The sequence below is a fragment of the Panthera tigris genome, chromosome X (genome assembly GCF_018350195.1).
Source record: "Panthera tigris isolate Pti1 chromosome X, P.tigris_Pti1_mat1.1, whole genome shotgun sequence".
Lineage (NCBI taxonomy): Eukaryota > Metazoa > Chordata > Mammalia > Carnivora > Felidae > Panthera > Panthera tigris.
In genome coordinates, this window is record NC_056677.1 from 108,774,830 (window position 1) to 108,800,081 (window position 25,252).

General features: G+C 41.8%; 1 protein-coding gene across 4 annotated transcripts in view; it reads right to left on the reverse strand.

Moving 5' to 3' along the window:
• The window catches only part of MBNL3 (muscleblind like splicing regulator 3), a 110,966-nt gene extending 94,284 nt beyond the window's left edge, over positions 1–16,682 (reverse strand). For all 4 annotated transcript variants that reach the window (XM_042973899.1, XM_042973895.1, XM_042973896.1 and 1 more), the window contains exon 1: positions 16,523–16,682. The gene's annotated coding sequence lies outside the window, so the exon portion shown is untranslated. The remainder of the gene's footprint in view (positions 1–16,522) is intronic.
• Positions 16,683–25,252: the final 8,570 nt, after the last annotated feature.

A 25,252-nucleotide genomic window follows, 5' to 3' on the forward strand; every position in this document is an offset into this window, starting at 1 on the left:
GAGAGGGGAGAAGAGAAGAGAAGAGGAAAGGGAAAGGAAAAGAAAGAAAAGGAAATGAAAAAACGGAACTGCAAGTGGGATGGAAAGTTGAAACAGAAAAGTCTTGTGAGGTCAAATACCAGAAAAACCAACCGGGGATTTAAAATGTGCTGTGAGAGCTGCACGCATTCAGCACAGTTTATGGTAAAATCTCCTAAACAAAAGATTCCTGTAAAAGGATCAGGCACCACCACTATTAAATAATAGTATATCTCACCATAATATAACTTTCAAAAGTCTGGTTGCTGTTACCGACAGTAGTGTGCAGGGCAGACTTATCCCGCACAAGGGTACTGTAAATTGAATGATGCTTTCTCCCCTCCACTTCTAAGAGTTTACAGTTCTCGAATTTGGAAAGTCTGCAGCTTTTGGACATTCCAGATGTTTACCTCAGTCCAGCAGCACTGTCTTTATCCAGTAATCAGTCTTAGGTCACTAATGCATTGTGAAAGAGACGGACAGCAAACCCAAGTTCCCAACGAAACCTTTTTTATATTTCCACAATATAACCACAGAGATTTTAAGCACAGACTGTGGAGTCAGTGGGTTAAGTTCAAGTCTTGACGCTGCTGTTTACTAGCAGAATGTCTTCAGACATGCTACTAATCTCTCTGAGCCTCAGGTTCCCCATCTGTAAAAAGGAGATAAATAATAACACCAACACCATAGGGTTGCAGTGAGGATTAGATGAGAGAGTGTGTGCAACGTGCTTATCGCAGTGCTTAACACAGAGTAAGTAACTGTTGCCATCAGAAAGGAGTACAGGGCACCTGGCTGGCTCAGTTGGAAGAGCACGTGACTCTTGATCTCGGGGTTGTGTGTTTGAGCCCCACACTGGCCGTAGAGGTTATTTAAACAAACTTTTTTAAAAAGCACAAAATTATACTACTTCTTCCTATCACTTCTTTTTTTAAAAAATGTTTATTTATCTCACTTTGAGGGAGGGAGGGAGGGAGGGAGGGAGAGAGAGGGGGAGAGGATGAGTGGGGGAGGGGCAGAGAGAAAGAGAGCCGAGAATCCCAAGCAAGCTCTGCACTGTTAGCACAGACCCCGACTCCGGGCTTGAACTCATGAACTGGGAGGTCATGACCTGAGCCAAAATCAAGAGTCACACATTTAACCGACTGAACTACCCAGGCGCCCCTTCCTATCACTTCTTAATATGACCTTAACATTCCTTTCCTTTCCTTTCCTTTCCTTTCCTTTCCTTTCCTTTCCTTTCCTTTCCTTTCCTGTACATTGTTCTATAGTTAGGCCTATTCTGGTACTAAAAACTGGTTATAATCAATATTAAATTTGAATAAAAAGGTATGATCGATTGATTTTAGGCCAGATATTACATGGAAAGGTACAATTGCAAAAGATCCACAGCCACTGCATATCTATAATACAACTGCACTCTACTATAGAACTCAGGTTTAAATATCAGTCAAAACTGTCCCTGTGTGTGTTTGTGTGTGTGTGTCAGAGGAAAGGCACTTAGCACTTAGGATGCCCTATTATAAACTAATAAATATGTAGTCTGTAAATATGCTTTCCAAACCAGAAGAAGACATGTCTGATATACTTTATTACCAAAGCAATTTTCCGAAGTTATAGGTATAGTGATCACCTGGTCAAAGACTGCTTTGGAAGGATGCCAGGGTCGACATGCTGTAGAAAGCCAATTGCAAAAGTCACACACAGCCAGGATACCTGATTTCTGCCCATGCATTTTTGTAGATTTGCTTTTTTTTTTTCACGTGAATTTGTGTAGCTTGTGGACTGGAGTCAGATAAATTGGGCTCCTTCCCCCTTTTTGCTAACCGTTCTACACATACAAGGCTGCAGTTTTCAATGCAAATACTGGGAGAATCGAATTCTTGCCAAGAGAAGAGGTTACAGGACCTCTGAATGTCAATATGCGTATTAAGGAGCATGAATGCTGTACCGGGAACTGAGGCCAAATGGAAGCTAACCTGTTGAGACGAGAGGGAGCTGCAATGATGAACAAACACAAGAGAAATCAAATGGAATTCACATCTGAAGACGTGAATACCCCTCAAAGACAGTAAGTCCGACAAAACCAGACTCCCCTGACAGTTTTCTACATTATTTTGATTTTAATTATTCCAATATTAATTATTAATAATTTTAGTTATTTGAACTTCACTGTGCAAACCTCAGTTACAAAATAAGAGTTCGCTGTGCAAAAGGACTCTGAGAATGTGTTATCACTGATACTAGTGAAACCCAAAACGGATCCATTTGCAAATTCCATTTCTTTACTGAATCCAGTAAGTAACTGTAATAATAATAAACCAGAGAGCAGACCCTGGAGGAGGAACTGAGGTACCAAAGAGGTGTAGTTAATTGGTAACATGGAACAAACTTTTGAAGAGGTATCAGACTAAATTAATTCGTTGAGAGGCATAGAGTTCACAACTTTGATTACAAAGCTGTTTGATTCCCTCAACACAATAGCCTTAATTTAAACCGGCCATATGAACTTGCCTTCTTGTGCAATCCTTCCAATTATCAAGCAAAGAGTTAGAGAATGTTGATCACAGATTGAATAAGCTCCTTTATGCTATTATTTTAAGTTTGGATCTGCTGGGTGTTTTTACTTGAGCAAAGTAAAAATACATCCCCAATAACTTAAATGTAAAACCATTTAGTTTGCTTCTCTATTTAGGGTACTATAGATATCTATTTTCTCCAGGCTCAAATGGTAAGGAAGACATTTAAAGCAGAAATCATTAACCGGAAATTAAAGGCAAAAATTTCACAGTTATTTTAGAAATCTATTTAACAAACATTTTTCCTGGGGATGAGGGTCTTTTAATCTAAGTCACTATTGATTTTGTGCAGTATACTCTGCTGGTAGGAAGATGTTATGACACTATTTTGATTCCTGTTGATGGAATATTCTTAAATTCTTATCAACAAGTAATATTTGCCCAGTAACTTGAAATGCAGCATAAAAAAACAAAAGCTAAAATTATAATCTTATATATATGTATATATACATGTCCTATCACATATATATGCCTAGATATTTGGGGGGGGGATAGGGAATATAACTGTAATGCAATTTAATCCTCAGAATGTGGTATTCATTGTAACCATCAATTCCCAGGCATTCCACCTAAGAATCCCTTCTGCCCCCCCCCCCACTTTTTTTTTTTAATCTGGAATATGTGGCAAAATAAACACAGACTGGGAAATGCTGGTGTAGATCATTAGTACCTTTATAATAACTTCAAATATTTAAGTTTTTCAACATGTCGTCAAATTTGCATCATTTTCTTCTTTCGAATAAAAAGCATTTTTCAGAACCTCCAAGCAACAAGCCTTTCTCTTTGACTAGAATCAACATTAACCCAGACATTAAATACAAGCTTGCATTCAAGATATTTTGTACCAATAACTGTCAGCTTCTGAGAAAGGAAGAATAAGATGTGTTCTAAAAGAGAAAATGGGGATGGTGATTACAAGAAGGGGAACTGAATCTGGACCCGAGGCTTATTTTTTTAGTTACACATTAAAACAGAAAATCTACAAAACACTGAAGTTGCCACATGCAACACAGGGAAGGTGCTGCCCGTGTTGAAATTTCTAACATTACGAAGGACTGACCCGGGATCCTAGTCTAAAGGTACATCATAAAGTAAAAGTACATCCTTGGCAGTTACATTCGCATCTTCATTATTCTTTAGAGCTTTCCTCACCTTGTCTTTCATTTGCCTGGAGCCTGACCTATAGAAAGATGTCAGTCACATTTACAGAAATTCAGTAGCAAGGACAGGTCTCTAAAGAAAGCCATTGAAAAACAATCTTACCTATTCCTTTGGCTGAATTCCACTATCTTGGTGTTGTTTTGTTCAAACCTACCCCAGTTCTTTTGTGACAAGCTTAATCCTATACCTTAAGGGCAAAAAGAATAAAGAGGAGAGTTCTTCAGGGTTTACTTACTCAGACTGCACAAGTACTACTGGGCATATTACCACAGACGCTGTGCCAGCAGGGGAGACACTCCGTACATATTTGGTGATTTACACACACTTCTCATGTTCTACGTTTGGTGAGTGAAAGGAGGATCCAAGATCACATTCCGCTTCACCTGAGTGTCCTTGTCAGTCGGTGAGCATTACCTGTGACACTCCTACCTTAAAAACACAACAAAACTCTTACTTCCCTCGATCTTATTTCTTTGTGAAATTCCAACATTCCTCTTCTTAGTCCTCAATCAAAGAGAGTCCTCCTCTGCTCTTCTCCTTAGGCTGCCTCGTCCGCTCCTAGGGGTAAATGACGGACTCCCAAGGTCTTGCTCTGTTATTTTCTCTACATTCTGGACAAGTTTAATCCAACTTCATTCTAGGGTTTTCCACATGCTCTTTCACTCGACATCATTTTCCTGACCCCTCACTCTTCATTCTCTGGTATCTCCCGTCCCACTGCAGCACCATCGACCAGACAGCCAAACCAGTTTTTCTGTTCTATCCAAGTGAGTAAGAGATTAATGTTGGCTTGACTTATAAGGAAATAAATGCCTTCGCTGATGGAAGAGGCAGGCCACAGGACACGAGACGGTCCTCAAATGATGAAGAGAAACGTGACTAGACAAAGAAGAAATTATTGTGTGCCGGGGGTAGGGCTGTCTTGAAAAGCGAGTGAAGAACTGAAGGTGTAATTTTTAGCTTGGTAACTTTCAGGTGCCAAGGAGAGCACTTGTATTTCATAGTTACAGGAAATTTTGCCAGAACAAAATGAAAGCACCTAGCAGAGCATCTGGCATACAGTAATTGTTCGATAAATGTCAGCTGACTCTAAATAAACACCCTATTATAGGACGTTTTTATTGGGTGTGAAAGTGGGGGTTCAAATTTTATTCCTGGATATAAACTCCTGCCCAGGAATATTAAGACTGATTTAAAAGTATAAGACGTTCCTGGAGGCGGTGGTAGTAAATGCTGCCCCTCGAGAACTCCAAGAGCCCGTGTCACCCGGTCTGGACCTACCAGCACAAGGAAGCGTCAAGGGAAGTCACAGGCCTCTGACATCCCACCTCGTTACCTTCTGTGCCACACTACTCACACCAAGCAAATTGGAAAGGAAGCCTTAATGACACAGAAGAAAGCCATGGGTGTCGACTGTATTTTCTGCCTTCCTATTTCCTAAGTCTGCTCTGCTTTGGGAAACCTAACTCATTTTCACTTAGAAACCAACCAGCCTCGCGTTCCGAAAGGGTTTTGTTTCATTTGAATCGTTACCCATCACGAGGAACAGGACGAGCCGGAGCTCTGACATCACCGGGCTTTTGCTTTCCTTACGCCTAACCACCGCAGGCTTCACTTCTCACTTAGGAAAACCTCTGCCAACAGCAATACCAACGTCTGAATTTTCTTTTGGCCAGCAGGGTTCCCCCCAGATGAGGAATATGGTATAAGGGATTATCCTAGCCAAAGACAAGCAAATCTATCGTTTCTCTTCCCTTCCGCCTTCCTTCCTCATTCTAGAAGACACTTTGCCCTCACAGTCTCAGTGCCTTCTGGGGGGATCTTTTGTTCACAATCAACAAAATGAATTCGCCCGTTGAAGGTCTTGAGCTCTGTGTATACCTTAAAGTTTAAAGTGTAATTTGGCAGATGTGGCCCGCGAGGGATCATAATATCTCACCGACAGACTGAGAAAAGTAGAAGGCCGCATGAAACGAGCGGTCGCTTGGGGTTTAGTTGGCTTTAGCATATCTTCTTACATAGCTTTTTCTGATCACCAATCATTTGCCCAGTGTTCCCTAACCAAAAAAACCAGAAGGCTTCAGTAAAAGAAGGAGCTGATACCCCAAACCAGTGACTAATCTTGTTTGCCTAAAACACACAACCAGCCATATGCTTGCTGCAGCTGGAAACCCTGAATGACTCCTGCTCTGTACATGTTGTTTATGGTGAAAGCGACGCTATAAGCAAACCTATCCTCTGGCCTAAAAACATACATATTGGTGCTTCCTAAACAGCTTTAACAGAGCAAAGAAATAGCTAAAAAGCTGTCACTCCCAGGATCTGGAAATGTCTGTAATGAGGTATTTTTTGGGGTTTTTTTGGTGATGGAGTAACACTTTATTATTGTGCTTAATTTGTTTTTCATCTCATTTCATAAATTGATTGCTAATTACACAACTGTTAGCCGTGTAAGTCTTTTTCTCTTAAGTTTTAAATATGGCTTATCTGAAGAGGGAGATGAGAACTCATTTGTGACAGAACTTAGTTACCAACTCATTAGAGCTGAGATTATATTTTCTTTTCAGAGCAGTAACTTGAGTTTAACATTTAAATGTCTATGATGAAAAGCCTAATTTCATTTCAAATTCTCCGAGTTGAGAAAGCAGCAGTGAGATTTAATCACACTGGCAAGGAATTGGGGCGGCGGGGGTGGGAGGGGGACAAAGACAAGATCCTTATGATCCAACTGGATGGAGATGCAAAGTGCCCCAGAAAGCAGTATTTTCCTCCCCTCTAACAATTAGTGAAGTCAAAGGAATATGCAGAAATTGTGCAGGCTTCTAAGGGTGTTTCCAATCTCCTAATAGATCACACTCAGTACTTTGTGTGACTAAATCTTTTTTCTTTTCTTCTACCGGCCTCAATTCTCATTAGAATAAAATAATAAAGAGAAAGCCTATGTGGCTATTGTCTTCTCTATTTGTATAACCATTCGCATCAATATCCTACGTGTATTTAACAGATGCTTGGCTTCTGCCTCCCATCCACAATTTTTAAACTAATTTAACGTGCGCCTTTGTTCACTGCAGAAAACACAGCCACGCTCAGGTTTTCTTCCAATGTATGGTAAATGTGCACATTTATATTTGTTTCAAAATCAGCTTTTTTTTCTTGCAAACATATTCTCTCTGGATATGACCATTTTTGATTTGTAAAAACCAGAAGCAATTTTGTTAACTCTTTTAACTTACATTTAACTCATCCTAAAATAAGGTGGGCTTTTTCCTACATTAAAAATTTTTTTAAACAATTCTTTTGCTGCTAAGAGCAACTCAGGCCCATGTATCTCAAGATCTTTAGTGGTTCCCCCCCCCCCCCAAGACGTCCTTTTTTGGCTTCTGTTCCCAGCGAGCACTCTTTTCTGTGTCTCATGTTTTAGCAATACCACTTGGTAAATGCATAACACTTGCACAAAGTGTATCTCCTCAGGATTACAAAATACCATGGACACTAAACCTTGTAGCATTCCAAGAGCAATACATCTCACTTCTCAGTTTGAAAAACAGACGCACAACTCTCAAGGTACTTAACTAACATCGTTCAGTATATCAGCACCCTAGCCCCCAGTATCCCTCGACCACCTTCCCCTCAAAAACAGAGGACAAAACATTTCTGATCCAGTTTGAAAGAACATCCACTAAAACACTGACTTTTAAAACTTTTTGACAGCAACAAATAGTAAGAAACACATTTCATATCCTAAGTACCTATGTGTATGGATCTGAAAAAGTCTCACCCAAAATAGCCAACGTTACTACATGATATATTCTGACCTTTTCTTACAATTGTATTCAATTTTGTTTTAAAGAAAATGTTAGTCACAACCTACTAATGAATTTCATTATGCACTAATGAGCTGTTGCCCACCACTTAAAAACTACAACGATAAAATGAATAGACTTTTCTCGTACAAGGTAACGTTGTTGGATCCGTATGCAGTAGGGTAAATCCTCATTAATTTTCATGCCATTAGTACAGACTGTGGTAACTAAGCCTGAGCCAGCTTGAAATATGTTTTTGAATAACCTATAAGGAAAGATTCTGTTAAAATAATAATGTCAAGATGGAAGGGGTTACATACCCAAGATACTTCTAACGTTTCGGGATCATTATTTAAATGCAGCTGTGTTGTTAATTACAAATGAGTGTTAATATTCAGGCCAATAATCTGCTTAGAAAAATCTTGTCTGTTCTTAGTCCAAAATGTTTTGTAAATCAGAATATGGTCTTTAACGTGAGCTCGCAAAATTGTACTGTATTTTCACTTTCAAACTCAAGAATGTTCAAAAAATAAACTCATGTTTGAAACAAGCTTATTTTTTAGTTCATGCAGTCACTGTTTATAAACGTGCTGATAGTATCTTCTAATGGTATCATCTAATAATAACAATGGTAATGGGTATACAGTTCGTTTGTAGAGTGTTTTAAACTTCAGAAAACTCTTTTGTGAGCTGGTAAGGACCAGAAATCCTTGGATTACTGAATATTTTAAAAAGCGTACAATGACATTTGCCAGACCCAAAAATGAAACCTAATATTTGGTTTATCGTGCATGTGACAGATTACTCAATCCCATGAAGAAACCCAGGTGTCTGGCCTATAATGATTGCCCGTATTTGAAAGAAATTAACATTTCAAGGTAAAGGATCAAGCTAAGTTCTGAAGTGGGGGGTGTCATACACCTCCCTTATGTGGTGGTATCTATTAAAGAATTCAGAAGAGATGTTTATCTTTCGTGAACGTCGAACATTTTGGCAACTCGAAGGCTTAGGAAGCTACGGGAGTGAAGGACAGGCCAGGAAGTCAGGAATTCTTGGATGTGAACCTAATCTCAGTCTTACCCTGTTTTTGCTCTAAATCAATGCCAAACTGTTCACACCTCAGCTGCTTTATAGCATGCAAGAATTATACTGGGGACAAAACTGTTTCCTGGGAATGTCTTAGGTTAAATGGTTAATATTACAGCCCTCAAAGGTACTTCCATGCAAGGCAAAGTACTCCTGTACCTTATTTACCTTCATTATACTACGGAATCAAAATGGGATACTGGTGTCCTGTGAAACTGGCCTGGGAAAGAGATCATTCTTTCCATCCCTAAGTTCTTGTCCACTTTAGCAATGGCCAGTTATTCAACCAATTAGGAAAGTCAATCATGTGACCTTAAAGGTTTTTAAGATAGCTGTTAACACCTGTGAGCGGAGCATTTTCCCACAGTTACTACCTGGCAAGTTCGGGGCCATCATCTTTATCTGTCCCTTCTCCGCTGGGTCATCAACCGAAAGGAAATGCCCTACCCAGCGGAGTCTTGATTTGGCAACCTATGGGCAAGTTGGTCAGCTCCTGTCAGGGAAAGAAGCTCCGTTTTCCATCCCGTGAGGCAGCACATCCATATGCAGCTCTGGGTTCTTCAAAAGGCAGAATGTGGTTTCACTTTCTCCTCACCGCCTCTTGATAAAAGGGCCCTGGTCCCTTCGTGGCATTTAATGAATGGTCCTCTCCTCCTGGCTTTGGACTTTTGGCCTTTCCAACCAGTCATTAACTGGCAGGAAATGCCCTCCTCAGAAATCACTATTGTGTAAATAGAGCTATAAACTTTCGAAGGCCAGTGCAATCCCAGACCCTCAAGCTGCACGTGCGTGTGTGTGTGTGTGGGGGGGGGGGGACTCCTGATTATATAAAAGTACTGCCTTCCAAATTAAACTCAAACCACATGATACAGTCCATAAAATATACAAAACATGCAGTCCAGTGACAGATTTATCGTGGCCTTACAGAATAAGGCAAAAGAAAATTTCTATATGGAAAACACTGCTACTTTTGACCCAAACAGCCCCTAAACAGGAAGTTAAGAGCAAATCAGCCAGCTGTGGTCTAAGTTATGAAGGAGACCAGCACAAGCGGCATTTCCTGTCACTGCTTGTCACCGTTCCTGGGTGCCTCTGTCTGAACTGTTGTCTCGGATGGCTAAAAATACGGAAATTTCTTTGGGGAATAGATGGGAGGCAACAAGGAGGCCTGAAAGTGAAAAAATGTGACTTTTACCAAAAAAAAAATTTTTTTTTTTTTGTTTTTACTTAGTACGGGCCACGCAACCAGTCACTTGAATGTGTGCATTTTCATGCCTACAGGAATGGGCCACATTAGTCAAATAAGCCTTTAGAGCCAGATATTAGACAGCCTTGTTGTTTCCTGTTCATTTAGGATCAATTTTCAGAATAGCAAGTTCATTAGTAAAGGGAGAAAGACAGACGACAACCTTCCAGAGAAGAGGGACTCACTTTACTTAGAGTTGGTTTCTCTCTCCCCCGCCTCTCTCTCACCATCCCATGACGGGACTTCAAAGCGTGTGCACAGATGAGAGCTTTCTAAGGGAATCGTTTTTCAGGTCCTTTTATTAGTATTACCATTATCACACTCTTTGCAACACGTGGAGGTATTCCCGTCTTTTTCCAGCAATGTGACATGCCAAGACTTATGCCACATTGTTCCAGCCTGTCAACTTCTCAATTCAAAGGAGCTTTGGACGGGGAGTTTGAGTGGGAGAGTAAAAGCATCCTGCCCTCCTATTATCAGTGCGTTGAAGCTCTCAGTATGTACAAATGGGTCCCCCAGTAAAACCAGGTTTCTCTCTCTGAGAGGGAGGATTTATACATGGCAGCAAGGCAGCGAGTTGCCCAGTCAAAAGTTCCGCCAAAACCTGAAGTCTTTCTCAAACAGGCCCTCTCTCGGGGTGCCTGTCAGTCAGAGCCCAGACCCTGGCTCCAGAAAGCTGGCAGAGCGCTTATTGACGCGGCCTCTGACTGCAGCTGAGACCACTGCCACAGGCATTCATGAGACAGATTGGGTTACGTGGTACCCCGGTCCTTCCCTCTCCTGTTTTCTGTAGTTTGAAGCCCTTAGCGAGAAAATGGGACCCTATAATGGGTCCTATTTTTCGCTTCATCCTTCTGGGTGAAATAATGTCTTTCTTCACGCTCTCCAATTGCTTAGGAAAAAGTGCTGACACAAATGAGTTAAGAGTTTAAATTTTTGTCCAAATCACTTCTGAAAAGAATGCACTCCTCTTCTTTGGGATCCTCGTCCATCACAGACAGCAAGAATTTTGGGAAATGTCAACGCGCCCTTTAACAAAAGAGCACCCACAACCGGACCATTTCTCGAACGCGAACATTTTGGAGTACGAGCACAACCTCCACACGGGCACTGAGGGGAAATGTCCCCACTGTGCCATGGATCCTGTTGAATGTGTCCCTGTACATTTTTTCAACGTCTCAGGAAAAGTGCTACACAGTACATGAGTCCAATCATAATAAAGCAGCTACCTTAATAACATGTGACAATCTCATTTTTCTCAGTTTGTAAAGCACAAAATAGAAATTAGACTGAGGGGTATATGCCCAAGCTAATATATACACAGTGCTTGTGTTTTGCATGGCTTTGTTTTCCCTCCTGAAGGTGGACGTCTGCAAAACAAAAGGTGAAATATGAGCTCTCTGGTTGTTTTGCTCATGTTTTGTTTTGTTTTGTTGTTTGCTAACAGGCCACTTATCCCCCCACCAAAAAAAAAAAAAAACAAAAAAAACCCTACCGCCTTGCTTGGTCTCTTCATATTCCCACATCAGGGGAGACAGCAAAGGCTGTACTTAAAGACCGATGGTCCCGCGGGCACAAAAGATGATTGTGGTAGATGTGAAATGGCAGCTCGTGTCTCTTCAACCGTGTGGACTTTGCTTTCTGGATACGGTAAAAAGAGCTGCCATTCATACCTGTATCTTGGTAAATAAAAACCTATGCAAATTCAACCTCCAAATAGGCAATCAGTGCTTTAACTGAAAATGAGACCGCTCTCAGTGTCCTTTTGGTTTGTGTCTGTGACCTCATCGCTTTATAAACTACACACGGCATGAGGCATCCAAGTCCCATTTTGTTCCTTTTATTTTTTTTTTTTAAATTCTGGTGCAATGGTTTGAAAACTACTTCTACATAACTTGTTGTTGAAGACTCATTTCCCTGGGATGGGAGGGAGATACGGCAAATGCAACTGCAGGTGGCAGATTACCAGCTGGCTTGCAGGCCACTCCTTGAGGACTCAGCCCAAAGGCTGCCGCTGCTGCTTGCTCTTCCCTGAGCCTGTTAGAGTTGCTACTGGACATTCGACCCAGGCTTCAGTCTGTGGTTGTGGTCACTGATTTGTTTGGACAGTAAAGATAGAGATAGTGCTACCTGAAATCATGGGACAGGTGCTCATAAGATATACGAAAGAGGCAGACTAATCTACGCTTCTGTGTGTTTAACACGCTTTTCCTGAGAACCTACTATGTGCCAGGCACTGAGGCTATGAGGTAAGGAGACCCAGCAACCTGCCTAACGAGTGACCTGTACATTCAGGGAAACTTGAAGAAACCCGAAGAAACAGTTCTCAAACTTCCACACCAATTGCAGGGAATGCCAAGAAGCTCAGGATTCAAAGAATTCGATGGGGATGGGTTTGAGGCAATTTGAGTGATCCAAAATGGAAAAGAAGAGCCAGCTAACGGCCAGTCGCTACGACGCTCCCATGGCCGCTGGAGATCAAATAGCCTGTCGGAAGTTTCTAGTGCCAAGCCCCTGCATTTCTGTGCAGACTGCTTTTCTCAATTGGAAAAGCCCTTTGAGTTCACCCACTGTGCAGGCATAAAACAAACTCCTGCCTAAAACTGAAAACAAATCACTCCTACTCATAAGCCAACTTAGCACTGATGGAAGTGGGCCTCGAGAGTGGACCTCGTATTTAACAAGCGTGCCTAATTGATTCCTAAATCTCTAACCAGGCTCCTTTCTTACCCTTACCACTTTGTTCTCACGGCTGTTATAGAGTTCTGGGATGACTATGCTTGAGTTTCTTGAAAAGCATCATACACATGCAGAGGGCGAAGCTATATGTGTGTTGTATACGTATGCACGGGAATCTACATGTGGATATATATGTATCTCACATTCACGTACATACGTACGCCACATACGCACGCACGCGTGCACGCGTGCATTTAAATCAGGCTTCCTTTCATTCTTCCTTCCTCTTGAGTATCCTTTTTCTGAAAGTTAACTGCCTGGAATTGAATAGGTATTTTCCCATAATCTTCCAGGCAGAAATCAATGCATAGCTGTATAAATTGCTCGAAAATGCAACTCATTTATGCACGCGTGCACTTGTAAGCTCGTGTCGATGTACCCAGACAACTTGGGAATACGTTTATTTCTCACATGAAAATAAGGTTCCTCTTCCTAGATTGTATGATGCTTCCCGCCAATCTTTTAAAAATACATTTGATACAAAGTTGAAATAAATGATGGATTGATCCTGTGTTTTTACTAGAATGATCTGAAAAAAAAAAAATCCATCTGATCCCTTGCAGGTCACACGGATGTCATTAACACCTGATAATGTAATTGATACCTTATTTCTCCTAATTCTCAAAGTTGTCTTTCCAACACCGTCATGTGGCTGTCTTGAGGCAATACATAACCATTCAGGAAGAGCAAGATGCCTCAGAACCATCTGGTTTCCTTAAGATCTGAAAGCCCACATGAATACAGATGTAATTGCTTTCTGTTTTGGCCATAATTCGTGTTTGTTCGTTGTTTGGTTGGTAATTAAAATTAAACTACTTGCTCCCAAACACGGTTTATTCTCCTAGAGAGAAAACAAAAATTCCCACCTCATTTTACCTGAGGTACAAATTCGTTGCTATTTTTGAAGTAACAACTGTATCACACCGAAGGAGGGGCAGAAATAGCCCATCGGTTCAGCCTGCGAGACACTGTTTAAAAAAACTCAACAGCATGGAAGGAAACTGAACAAGCAAAGGTGAGTGTGGCCTCGTGCTCTTTCAGACACTTGATAGTTTTAACATGGCAGTGACTTTTATCTACCTTTAATTATGGGATCGTATTACTTGTCAAACATGTACTGTATCTTATTCTTGTCTGCCGTGCCCCAATCCCTGTTTGTCATCCTATCAGACAACATGAGTTATTTCCAAACGGAAACATCCTGCCCCCTTCCTGAATCTACTGCAGGCTAGAAGGAGGAGAAATGTACAATTTTAGGAATGAAAATCTTCATCGCTGGAGGGCTTCTCACCCCCTTCCTCCTCTCACCTCCTTCTCACATCTAAAGACAGCTGGAGAGAGAACAAAATTGTACCTCAAACTATATTGTCAGCATCTGCACAGCGGCCAAGAGACCGTCACTGGTCCAGCACGTGCACTACAGTACAACCTCAAAAGACAAAACCTTCCCCCCCCCCACCCCCATCCCCCAAGTTGCTGTGGTTACTTTTTCATATTGTAGAGCTGGGCGGATAACGATACACCTACTGGTCAGGAAAATGAATTACACTAGTGTCTAGAGGTACAGAGTGAGAAGCAAATCGAATGCAGACAAGTAGGAAAGTGCACATGCTCATCCACTTGAACTTGTTAGGTTCTTGCAAGTACACAAAAAAAGGGACTGTTTCAATAAAAGCTGTGCACGGAATCTGCTCCTTTGTGAGTTTACAGATTACTCGCTTTTCTTTTTGATTCAATATTTCTGAAGTATCTACGTTGTGCAAAGCACTGCTTAGGTAAAGGGTGGATGCAAGAGAATACCAAAGATATTTTGGGTACCAGCTGATAATCATAGGTTTTATCTCCCTTAAAAAGCAGCTGTAGTGACAATGCCTGGAGTGGACAGTTAAAGGAAAAAAAGGTACTTTATAATAGTCCTGGGAATCGTTGGGAGTGCTTAAAGCAGCAAAGGAAATTACAGAAATGAAGTAGTTCTTAGAAGTAGAGCAAACCATGCAGTCACCACCTCCAGCCCAGCACTAGATCAATTCTCTCTCAAAATATTTTTTCTTTTCCTGGCAAACTCCTTCACTGATGTTTTCACATAAGGTCTCTAATCTCACCACTACATAATGCTGCAGAATGTTCGCTGGCAAAATTTCCCCGTAACGTCTCTGACACTCATTTAGCTTGACTACTCTGGCCCTAAGGTTTCGTTTTTTCACTTTTTTTTTTTTTAAGGATTCATTTGGTCCAAAGTCATTCAGCAACAAGGCAGCACACCAGGAGGCAGAGTTGGCTGAACTGGGATCCAGGTACATCATCTCTAAAAACGGGAGTTGTTTTGGGTCACTACTCCAGCCCCTTCCCTGGGCAAAATGCAGGTATCTATTTACCTGCAGGAAGTCTCCTTTCGGATGTGAAGCAATGAAGTCACCGCACACTTCTCTCAACAATAATCTGGCAAAGCTGATGCAAAATTTATTATATAGCAAATTCCACTGTAAACAGTTTAGCTTTGTCTTTCTAGGTACACCACGGCACCTGGGCAGGAAAATTGCACTGTCTTTTAATAGGTGCAAAACAATCTTTTTCACCCCTTCCCAGAGGCTTGCTAAATTTAATAGCAGGAGAGTCTGCCCAGCCAAGTAGCTGTTATTGCTTGGGGAGAAGTAAAAAGTGGACAGAGGCAGAATAATATCGGCTGGCTATGGGCAAAAGCCCTTTTAGACTATGTTTAGGGAAGTTTCCATAAACATGAAGGCATTCTCCAAAGGTATTGGGAAAATTTTTAAAAACAGCTTTAGAAAGTATTTAAACATTTGCAGAGGCAAAAAAGAAAATACAAATATAATTAGAAAAATCTGAGGTCTCTGGTAAAGCCTCATTGTCAACATGCCTTTTCTCAGAGGGGGGAAAAAAACCAACCTTGGATGAATTGTATTAAGGATTTCCAGTCACTTGGTCACTTGTACTGCTATTTCCACAGTCCACTTTCCAACCATTATATCAGTAACCACCCAGACTTATTGATTAAGCCGGGGAGTCAACGTAGTAAAAAATTAGCAGGCATTTCAAAATTAAATCTTGCCATAATTTTGTTTTAATTGATGCTTTCCCGTGAAGTTAATGCATGTGTAGAGATAGGATAGCAGCTAATAATCATAGGCTTTATTCCATATGTAGGGATCCATGGCCAATTAAGCAATTTAGGAACATCTAGGAAAAAGGAACTCCTTTAAAACACACTACCTTAATTACATCAATACAGTAAACTCACCCTCACTGTTGTATCTATATGTATCAATCAATGAACAGTAGTCAGAAAAACAATAGGTCCACCACAGTAATACTAAAACTACACAAATGAACCACCTAAATGCTAAGTTTCGTTATTCGTCTTGATTTAATTTCGTTTTCTTACCATACCAGCTTACTGTGTGAATGCTAAAAATAAGGTTACCTTTCAACTGTCTTCTAAAATCTATCCTCATGCCCTTCAGATGCCGGTAGTAAAAGCAAGCTGCCAAACGTGTCGATCCAGAGCGGGAAAAGACACGGCTGTGCAAGGAAGCTATGGCACTGCTCACGGTATCGCTCGAACACGGGGAAATTAGTTGTTCAAAGCATTTGCCCATGATACGCCACGCAAGAAGTCCGTTTGAATTACAAACAAATAGAAACATGAAAACAAAGAAGAACACCCCGGCGGGGGAAAGTAGAAAACAAAAAAGAAAGACGGAAGGGCAGGAAGACGCAAAGATGAAAGCCATAACATCGCAACAAAGTTGCGGGATTACTTTTCCTTCTACTTGCCATTTGAAAACTAAAGTTTAAAAAAGGCATGTGATTTCGTCGGCGTCCTAGGAAGGCAGCCGCTCTCACACACCCCAACTCGTCCCCAGCCTTACCTTCTGCTGCTAGCGCAAACCCAGCGGCTAAGGGGTCCCGCTCTCAGCGGCAGCGGCGGGGGCAGCGGCAGCGGCACATGCCATCTGTTAGCGGCAGAAGCAAAAGCAGCGCTGCGCGAGGTGGCCCCGGTGCCGGGAGAGCCTCTAGCAGGGGTGCGTACTGAATGCCGCCATTTTAAAGCGAGGCTCCTGAAATCATTAGATATAAGCAAATTAAAGCCCGCCCCACCCACAGAACTTCAGGGCTGGGACGTGCAACCCTCCTCCGAGTCGCCGCTGTGGGGTGTAAAATGTCAAGGCGAGACACACGCGCACGGGGACTCCCGGACGGAGGCGACGATCCCTGCGTTCCCCGGGCCCCCCTGCCCCCGCCCCGGGCTCCCGCGAGCCTCCACTTCAGACCCCGAGGCGAGGGGTTCTTTTCTCCCCAGCGCGGGGACCCCCGGGGTCGGTGCAGGCCGGAGCGCTGGGGGGGGGGCGGGGGGCGCCCGGGCCGGGGCTCTCCGCCCCCCCCCCCCCGCTCCCTCCCCCCTCTCCCGGGCTCTTGGTTCAGTCCGCGCGGAGCACACCTCGGAGCTCCCGGCTCCCTCTCGGCGGCGGGCGTGGGGCTCCCGCCCGGGCGAGCGGCTGCCATGGCAACCCCGGCCCCAACCCCGCCCGGCCGCGCCAAAGGCGTGCCCTGCACCCGCCGGCGCGGCCGAGCCCGCCGCCGCCGCCGCCGCGGGCCCCCCGGTGCCCCGCGCTCGGCCAGCGGGACGCGCAGCGGCAACGGCGGGGGCCCGGGGGGCTTCGGGTGCCAACACGGAACTCGCGCCCAAGTCCGCCGGCCGCTCGAGCGGCGCGCGGACTGCCCCGGCGCGGGACGGCCCTCGGCCGCCCGGCCCCGCCCCGCCCGGCCAGGTAAGCGCGGCGCGCCCCGCACCACCGCCGCCGCCAACCTCACCTGGCTCGGCGCGCTCGGCTCTCGGGCCCGGCTGGCCGCTGCCGACCCGGCGCGAGTCAGACGGCGGGCGGCCCCCGCTCCCGCGCCCACCCGTGGCTGTCCTCGGCCTCCTTCCCGCCGCTCCCAAAGAGCGCCAAAAGTCGCGCTCCCGCTCCCGCGCCGAGTGCGGGCACTTTCTTCCTGCAGGGCGCTGTTGGGTCGCCCGATGTATTCTTTGTGTGCTCCGTTCATTCGTGCGTGGTTCTCGGAGAGCGCCGCGCGGGCTTTATTCTCAGGGGGTGTGGCGCCTCTCCCCCCAAACCCGGCGGCCCAGCCCCCGCTGCAAATGCTGTCTGCAGTTTCTTTATTAAGGCAACGGGGGACAAATCGTAGCGCTCAGGTTTTACAAAAGCGAAAACAAACAGCTCGCACACATCCCCGGAGAGGGGGGAGGGAGGCGGCAAAGTTTCTAGAGCTCCAGGAACTGGAGTGCCAATGAGAAATGCAGTGTGCTTCAAAGCTGTACGCTCAGTGTCACTTCAGATACGGATAAAGTGAAACAGGTACTTGCAAAAAGGACCATACTCAATAAATATATCGGCTGAATGAAGGCAAAAAAAAAGAAAAACAAAACCAAAACGCAACCCCCTCCCCCCCCCCAAAAAAAACAACTCACCAGCTGCCTTCCTGGGATGTCCCTTCTGTGAATGCCCCAGTCCTTGATTTCCCTTTAAGAACCTCAGACAGGAAAATGTTGATCTGTGCCAATGGTTCCCCTTCTTCGATGGAGTTTGAAGGGTGGCAGGAGCCTAAGGTAGGGTCCCAGATACTTGTCAATGGGAAATGGGCAAAGCCAAAGCAGTTTTATATTTTGATTAAAAAACGTGCATCTGGACAGCTAAATTACCAGTTTTGATCTAATGCAAGTGTAATAGGAACACCAGCTGTCCCTTAATTGGAGCCCCACAATAATAAACGCGTGCTTTTATTTAATTTTATGAGGACAATTGTAGTTGATAACACACGCATATGCGAGATCCTCAGTGACAAGCTCATAGCAATTCATGGGCTGCTCTCCTGCCATGAACTGCTTCACCCCAGTACCGAGTTCTACATGCTCTCCACAAAGGGTAAAAACATCGCAGGAGACATTTAAGTAACAGGTTGAGGAGCCTAGTGAAATCTCAGGCTAATTCTCCTTTTTAATTCTGTGGGACTGATCCAAGTAGAATTCTCCAGCTGATTTTAGGCAAGAAATCAATGTCTGTTTGTTAAATGCCAGATAATAGTGGCAGGATCATAATGGTTGGAAGGAGAACACTGGCACAAAACTACCCTTTAAATAATTGAGATACCCCCTCCCCCCACCAAGGCAATTGGCAAGCATTGTGAAAGTTATCAGGACAATGTGCAGGGACAGCATCTGATACTTTTGCAGTAATGGGTAGAATCCTAGCATAAGTCAAACAGAAGGCAGGAGTTGCTAGTTTTTTGAAAAAAAGGGAAACAAGAAAAAAATGAATTCCTAACCACCTCTCTTCACCTCCTTTTGAGCTTGCCAAATTACCTGCACTGCTCTGAAAATCAAACTTGGCTGACATATAGGAAGTGGCTTTGGCAGTCCAGGAACTACCACAACTAAAATTAAGAGGTGTTGGCTACCACAGAAGTCTGGAAAGAAGGGCAAGGCTGAATTATATAACTTTATACCCAGTGATCTAACAAATGAGGAACTTTTATCACGGTGAGTCAACAAAGGAGTCTTTATGCTAAACATGGGTCAACACCACTGCTTTTACCTCTGTCCACCATTGCAAACCACATCTCCTATGAGGCACTCCAGGTTTCCCTAATCCCACACAAACTGGCTCCTTTTTATTGTCATTGCTTTGGTGAAATAATTGTTTTATTATGAATGTGAGGTCATAAATTGGTCAATTTGCATAGCTTCGACATATTCTTTGGCTTGAGATTTCTGATCAGAGAAAATCACAAATGTCCACATGGGAGAGGAAAATAGCCTTATAAACAAATTTTAGCCTAAGAGCCTGTCCCCCTTTTATCCAAGATGGTACAGCCTCCACAAATGAAGCCAGGCAAACTTCCCTGCCACCAGGTCACTGAGGAGTGTTTTCAAAGAGTGGAAATCGCTGTCCTGTCCCCTCAGCATTTTAAAAGGGCTTGTTTGCTCTTTAGGGTAGACTTACCTTGGAATTACTTTCCACTTTAGTACTTAGAGCTAACCAACATTTTCTTTTCTTTCTTCCCCTGAGGCATGATTGGGGGCACGACCGAGGAAAAATGGAGTTGCACACTGACTGATCCACAAGATGACTTCTTAATGTATATACATTATTGTCTCTGACTTCTTACACTTGTTCCCCCTCGCATTCTGGGCGAGTCTCAGAACCACTACTCCTGAGGGATCTTCAAAGGTAAGTACCTCACAATGCCTGTATTTACATTTTCAGTCCTGTCCCTCTGCCCCCAGCCAAACAGAGGTGTGCAAAGCAAACATTTAAATACACTCAGGGCACATGCTCTCGTGCTCTCACTGTGTCTTCATGCTTGAGCATTAAGTAATGGGCATTTACACAGACAGATGGAAGGCTAAAACTCTAGCTAAGGATGTAGCAGCCTCTCAAGTGACATAGTCTTCCAATAAATATAATTAACTCTGACTGAGGCAGGAATGAACTCTAAAAGTTATGTAATGGTTTAGTAACAGAAGGATTATTATAATCCACAACCCTACGGATGTTGCTGTGTTTTTAAAGATGCCGGACAGGTGGGGTCCTTGAAAACTCTCAACGTATTCTATGAAAATTCTACTTTTACTCCCATCAAGGCATATAACTCATTTATTCTCCTCTTCGAAAGATTGTCAGTGGATACAGGCAGGGTCATGCTGTGCACAAAAGGTAAAAGAACTCCCTTCTCTTTTGAACCTGTAGAATTATTCTCACCAGCCTCGCACTATTAGCAAATAGTAAGTACTATTTGCTGCTGTTGTGTTCTTGCTATGGCTTCACAGGCTGAAGCCCCACATGGCATTTGTGGTCATTCCATACAGAAGCCTCTGGCCATTTAAGGGTGGTTGAATAGCTACAAGACATTGATTATTCATCCATTTCTGAAGAGCCTTTTTCATTCAGAGTTGGGGATTGGGAGTCTGAGATTCATGAAAAGGTTCTGACTAATAAATGGGGGAAGGGGAAAGCAGAATTGGGTTGTTAAAAAGGTTTAGACGATCAAAGAAATGTTGGCTTCTAAGGTAAACTCTTTGCAAAATGATGCAGACTGTATTTCTGACAGAAGAAGAGAGAAGACAACGTAATAACTAATTGCATGCCAAAATAATTTCGAGCTTGATAATAAATGGATCAACAATTCTCAGGTTGTAAAGAAAATTCTTGAAACTCACATTTTTCTTTCACTTGGGCACAGTTGTCAGAATGATCTGGACATGTTCTAATAACCCGAGAAGAAAACAGGAAAAATATTAAAGACTCACATCCTCCAAAACACATCTGGGCCTGATGCATTTACAAAACAATTTTTCTGCAAGCCTTTGAAGAATATATTATACAAATTATCCTTGAGTGTTGAAAAGTATGGTATATTTCTTAAAATTCTTCTTAGAGGGAAATGTGGTAGGCATGATACAGATAAAAATGATACAAAAATGTAAGAATAATACAAAAGGTAAGAATGATATAAAAAAGAAAAGCATGGGGCCCCTGGGTGGCTCAGTCTGTTGAACGTCCGCCTTCAGCTCAGGTCATGATCTCACAATCCGTGAGTTGGAGCCCCGCGTCAGGCTCTGTGCTCACAGCTCAGAGCCCGGAGCCTGCTTCGGATTCTGTGTCTCCCTCTCTCTCTGCCCCTCCCCTGCTCATGCTCTGTCTCTCTCTGTCTCAAAAATAAATAAAAACATTAAAAAATAAAAAAAAAAGAAAAGCATGGCCTGTTATCACTTAGGAATATGATAGTTATAATCGCACCAATTTAATGTGGAAATACTCCATGCCAGGTACTTTTTGTTTGTTAGCTCATTTAATCCTTACAACAATTTCTATGAAGTAAATATTTCCTTGTTGAGAACAGAAAAGTGAGAATTACTCAAAGTAACAAAGTAACAAAGCTACTAAGTGGCAAAGCCGGGATTCAGAGTTAGTCATCTTCTAGGATAGGGCCCATGCTTTGAACTATTGCACAGTACTGAAGAAAGCTCTTATAGGGTCCAGTTGGACTTAAACTCAGACAGTTGCTCCTTTCAGTACACCATACTTCCTCTCACTGATGTGGGCATTTTAATAAAAATGCTACCAATAAAATACAGCAACTTACTAAAATAAATTTAAGCTCGGGGTGCCTGGGAGTGGCGGACTCTTGATTTCGGGCCAAGTCCTGATCCCAAGGTTGTGGAATCCAGCCCTAGGGGCTCCACACTGAGCATGGAGCCTGCTTGGGATACTCTCTTTCTCCCTCTGCTTCCCTTCCCCACTTGTGGGCTCTCTCTCTCTCTCTCTCTCAATTTTTTTAAAAAAGAAAAAAAAATAAGTCTAAGCATTGATCCAGTATTGTTTATTCCAGAAACATAACGATGACTTCAGCCAAAAATCAATATCATTGACAAAAATGCATGATCATCTCAGTAAATGAAAAAAAAAGGCATTTGATAAAAATCAAACTGCTTTTTATAGTCAACATCTTTTAGATATAGAAATAATGAACTACCTCTTTCACATGATAAAGAATATAACTTCAAAAAAAGAATGTAAATTTAAAAACAAAGAAATAATCTACCAATTGGAAAAACAAAGTTGTTTCCCATAAAAATGAGACCAAAACAAGGGAGCTTTGATTCATTTATAAGTTCAGTGTTTCTGAGAAGTTCTTATTTTGGTAATAAGGTATGAAAATAAATTAGAAGTGAATATTGGAAAGGAAGAAATTAGAGAATTTTTAGACAACATTAGAACATACCTAGAATATTATATATACATATATATGTATATATACATATATATACATATATATGTATATATACATATATATGTATATATAATAGAATATTACTCAGCCATCAAAAAGAATAAAATCTTGCCATTTGCAACAACGTGGATGGAACTAGAGTGTATTATGCTAAGTGAAATAAGTCAATCAGAGAGACAAATACCATATGATTTCACTCATGTGGAATTTAAGAAACAAAACATGAACATAGGGGAAGGGAAGGAAAAATAAAATAAGTTAAAAACAGAGAGGGAGGCAAACCATAAGAGACTCTTAACTAGAGAGAATAAGCAGGGTTGCTGGAGGGAGGTGGGTGAGTTATGGGCTAAATGCATGAGGGTCATTAAGGAGGGCACTTGTGATGAGCACTGTGTGTTAATGTAAGTGATGAATCACTAAATGCTACTCCTGAAACCAGTACTACACTATATATTAACTAACTTGGGTTTAAATAAAATCTTGGAAAGAAAAAAATAAAATAAGAGAATATACCTAGAAAAGCCACAGAATTTACTTCAAGTGTTTCGACCAAGCTACAGAGTTCACAATATACGAGACAAGTAGTCTTGGAAAGCCAACATAATATCTACCAATAAGGCAACAAAAAGGAGAAGTAACTTGTTTACAATAAAGCAAAAACGTTAAAGTCTTTGGAAATAAGTCAATATACACAAGGGTGTGAGAAAAAGAAAAACTATGACACCTTTATGGTGGAAATGAAGAAAAACTTGAGCAAATGGAAAGTCACGCTCCATTTCTGAATGGGGAGCCAATAGTGTGATGCTGATAGGTTGATTGGTAGATGCAAACAATTCAAATTAAGGCATCTGTTATTTCAAAAATGATACCACGTTAATTTGTATAAACAATTGTATATGACTGTCCTAGGGAAACAGATATTTAACGGAAGTGGCACGTATTAGAATGCATTATAAATTAACAGCAGTTAAAATGGCAGAATTCCAATGCAAATCAGAAATATCGATCAGTAAATGCGATAGTGAGATCAGGAAAAGGCTATAATAAATTCAGGAATTGAGTGCTTGATGAACGAAGCATAACAAAACAATGGGGAAAGAACTCATTATTTAGTAAATTCACCTGGGGTAACTGGTCATAAATATGGAGAGAAAATAATGTAAGCCTTTATCTCTTACCATATGTAATGATTCTTTCTGGATGAATAAAAAATTTTAAATTTAAATAAAACTTTAAAAACTGGCAATAGACTAGAGTATATAACTCAGCTATAGGAATTTTTTAAAATTTTGAAGCAATAGCAAACACTGCCAAAGGGAAGACTGATCAGAGGGTACAACATAATACAAAAATGTAAAACCATTATCAAAACTAAGATTAAATGGCAAAAATGCTAGGAAGATCATGGATAAATGAATAGCATCCAAACTGTATACAAATGTGCTACAATTTTCAAAACCATTACCAAATCCCCAAGGGACAAAGGGTCAAAGAGTATCATCACGCTAGAAGAAACATATATAGTTATATATAGTTCCAACTAGGAGGCAACCATTTGATACTTAATGTTGTTGCCAAAAATAATTTACAAAACCCTGTACTATACAGGCTCTAGAAGAACAGGCTCATTCAAGTTGCTGGTGCCATTACAAAATGGGTCAGGAATCATAAAAAATGTCCTTGAACCAAGGCGCCCAATTTCAAAAGAAGAAAAGGGGGGAGAAAAGCAGCCTTCATTTTAATATCAAAAGCCTTAAAACAGCCTAAATATCCAATATTTCTTATATATTAATGCAGTGAAATTATTTGAACACTGTAGAAAAACAGAAAATTGTATAGGAAATAACATTAATAAAAGGTCAGAATGCAAAATTATATTTTCCCTTTGATTGCACCCATGAGTGTTCATAAGGATAATGATCTGGAGAGCCCAAAGATTTGTAGCTATGTTTGTTTGTTTTTTTTAAAGCTAATACCGGGGACATTTAAAAGCATTTTTTTTTGTCGCTCTGCCTAATAAAACACTACTAAATTGGAGACATTTATGTTTTGACGTGAGAATTAGACCCCTCAAATAACTACTTCTATTTCTCTCACCTTCTGCCATTTCTATGTTCCCCTGCATTCCTCAACAACCGCTCTTTTATCATCTACAAATATTTCTTCAGCCCTTTGTCTGTTTTGTCATTTCTCTGTCTTCCAGCTAGCTCTCTTTTTTCTCTTTCTTCATCCCCCTTACTCTACCTGTTTTCTTTTTCTACTGAGCTCTTTTTGTGCTTCTGTTTTTGGAATGGTTAAAATATCGGACAGACACGTATTTGATTTATCTGCTTAAGAAAACACTGCTTTTTACTCCATGTAGAGGTGAATGAGCTGAATTCATTAAAGTTCTTTTTAAAAAGGCACCTGAAAAAAAAAAAAAAGGCACCTGGATTGAATTGTCTTTTAATTATTTATGCATGGCCAAGGCCAAGTCAAATGCTTCTGCGAGGTCCTAAACCATGTCAAGTGGAAAGCACTTCATATCCTAATTCTATTAGATTTGTCATCACAGAAAGAACAACGAACATAAATGTGAAAGATTCATATTCGCATGTACAGGAAACCCTGGCTATTCCAATTTTCAAGTTTTCAAATATCTGACTTTTAGTCATGCCAAAACATGCTCCAACCTCCATGCAACTTATTGATACAATAATTATGATCTCACTGTATTTTGCATTCACAATATTGTGAATGTAATATGGGTAATGAACAGGTACCCTTAATGGTGGAACCTGAGAAGAAACTGAATGGTAATGAACCAATGG